Source organism: Oncorhynchus kisutch, unplaced genomic scaffold (genome assembly GCF_002021735.2).
Source record: "Oncorhynchus kisutch isolate 150728-3 unplaced genomic scaffold, Okis_V2 scaffold3972, whole genome shotgun sequence".
Lineage (NCBI taxonomy): Eukaryota > Metazoa > Chordata > Actinopteri > Salmoniformes > Salmonidae > Oncorhynchus > Oncorhynchus kisutch.
The window spans coordinates 25,001-27,500 of record NW_022265917.1 but is presented as its reverse complement, the minus strand read 5'-3'; the positions used below and the strand labels follow the sequence as shown (position 1 = coordinate 27,500).

Sequence of the window (2,500 nt, the reverse complement as noted above, 5' to 3'; positions counted from 1 at the left end):
CCTGACTGTCTGTCCCGCTGCCTGACTGTCTCTCTGATTGACTGACTGTATCACAGCCGAGACAGTCAGTCAGGAAGCAAGACAGTCAGTCAGGCAGCGAGACAGACAGTCAGGCAGCGAGACAGACAATCAGAGAGACAGTCAGGCAGCGAGACAGTCAGACTGTCTCGCGGACTGTCTCGCTGACTGACTGACTGTCTCGCTGCCTGACTGTCTCGCTGTCTGACTGTTTCACTGCCTGTCTGTCTCACTGACTGACTGTCTCGCTGCCTGACTGACTGTCTCGCTGCCTGACTGACTGTCTCGCTGCCTGACTGACTGTCTCGCTGCCTGACTGACTGTCTCGCTGCCTGACTGACTGTCTCGCTGCCTGACTGACTGTCTCGCTGCCTGACTGTCTGTCTCGCTGCCTGACTGTCTGTCTCGCTGCCTGACTGTCTGTCTCGCTGCCTGACTGTCTGTCTCGCTGCCTGCCTGTCTGTCTCGCTGCCTGCCTGTCTGTCTCGCTGCCTGACTGTCTCGCTGCCTGACTGTCTGTCTGTCTCGCTGCCTGACTGTCTGTCTGTCTCGCTGCCTGACTGTCTGTCTGTCTCGCTGCCTGCCTGTCTGTCTGTCTCGCTGCCTGACTGTCTGTCTGTCTCGCTGCCTGACTGTCTGTCTGTCTCGCTGCCTGACTGTCTGTCTGTCTCGCTGCCTGACTGTCTGTCTGTCTCGCTGCCTGACTGTCTGTCTGTCTCGCTGCCTGACTGTCTGTCTGTCTCGCTGCCTGACTGTCTGTCTGTCTCGCTGCCTGACTGTCTGTCTGTCTCGCTGCCTGACTGTCTGTCTGTCTCGCTGCCTGACTGTCTGTCTGTCTGTCTCGCTGCCTGACTGTCTGTCTCGCAGCCTGACTGACTGTCTCGCTGACTGACTGACTGTCTCGCAGCCTGATTGTCTCGCTGCCTGACTGACTGTCTCGCTGCCTGACTGACTGTCTCGCTGCCTGACTGACTGTCTCGCTGCCTGACTGACTGTCTCGCTGCCTGACTGTCTGTCTCGCTGCCTGACTGTCTGTCTCGCTGCCTGACTGTCTGTCTCGCTGCCTGCCTGTCTGTCTCGCTGCCTGCCTGTCTGTCTCGCTGCCTGCCTGTCTGTCTCGCTGCCTGACTGTCTGTCTGTCTGTCTCGCTGCCTGCCTGTCTGTCTCGCTGCCTGACTGTCTGTCTGTCTCGCTGCCTGCCTGTCTCGCTGCCTGACTGTCTGTCTCGCTGCCTGACTGTCTGTCTGTCTCGCTGCCTGACTGTCTGTCTGTCTCGCTGCCTGCCTGTCTGTCTGTCTCGCTGCCTGCCTGACTGTCTGTCTCGCTGCCTGACTGTCTGTCTCGCTGCCTGACTGTCTGTCTCGCTGCCTGACTGTCTGTCTCGCTGCCTGACTATCTGTCTGTCTGTCCGTCTGTCCCCACCTGGCAACCATCTTGGCCCCGTCGATGCTCTGCGTCTCCCTGACAATGCGGACGGCGTCTTCAGGGTTGTTGAGGTGATCCAGCAACACCCGGATCACGTTGTCCCAGTCCCTGGCACTCTCATAGGCCTGGGCAGCCTCCTTAAACCTGACACACACAATATTATCCCTCACACCGACTCCTTAAACCATAATATTATCCCAGTCCCTCACACCGACTCCTTAAACCATAATATTATCCCTCACACTGCCTCCTTAAACCATAATATTATCCCTCACACTGACTCATTAAACCATAATATTATCCCAGTCCCTCATACTGTCTCCTTAAACCATAATATTATCCCTCACACTGTCTCCTTAAACCATAATATTATCCCAGTCCCTCACACTGACTCATTAAACCATAATATTATCCCTCACACTGTCTCCTTAAACCATAATATTATCCCAGTCCCTCACACTGACTCCTTAAACCATAATATTATCCCTCACACTGACTCCTTAAACCATAATATTATCCCTCACACTGTCTCCTTAAACCATAACATTATCCCTCACACTGCCTCCTTGAACCATAATATTATCCCTCACACTGACTCCTTAAACCATAATATTATCCCAGTCCCTCACACTGCCTCCTTAAACCATAATATTATCCCTCACACTGTCTCCTTAAACCATAATATTATCCCAGTCCCTCACACTGCCTCCTTAAACCATAATATTATCCCTCACACTGTCTCCTTAAACCATAATATTATCCCTCACACTGTCTCCTTAAACCATAACATTATCCCTCACACTGCCTCCTTGAACCATAATATTATCCCTCACACTGTCTCCTTAAACCATAATATTATCCCAGTCCCTCACACTGCCTCCTTAAACCATAATATTATCCCTCACACTGTCTCCTTAAACCATAATATTATCCCAGTCCCTCACACTGCCTCCTTAAACCATAATATTATCCCTCACACTGTCTCCTTAAACCATAATATTATCCCAGTCCCTCACACTGCCTCCTTAAACCATAACATTATCCCTCACACTGCCTC

General features: G+C 52.2%; 1 pseudogene; it reads right to left on the bottom strand.

Moving 5' to 3' along the window:
- The window catches only part of LOC116372940 (WD repeat-containing protein 19-like), a 26,320-nt pseudogene that overhangs the window by 20,497 nt on the left and 3,323 nt on the right, over positions 1-2,500 (bottom strand).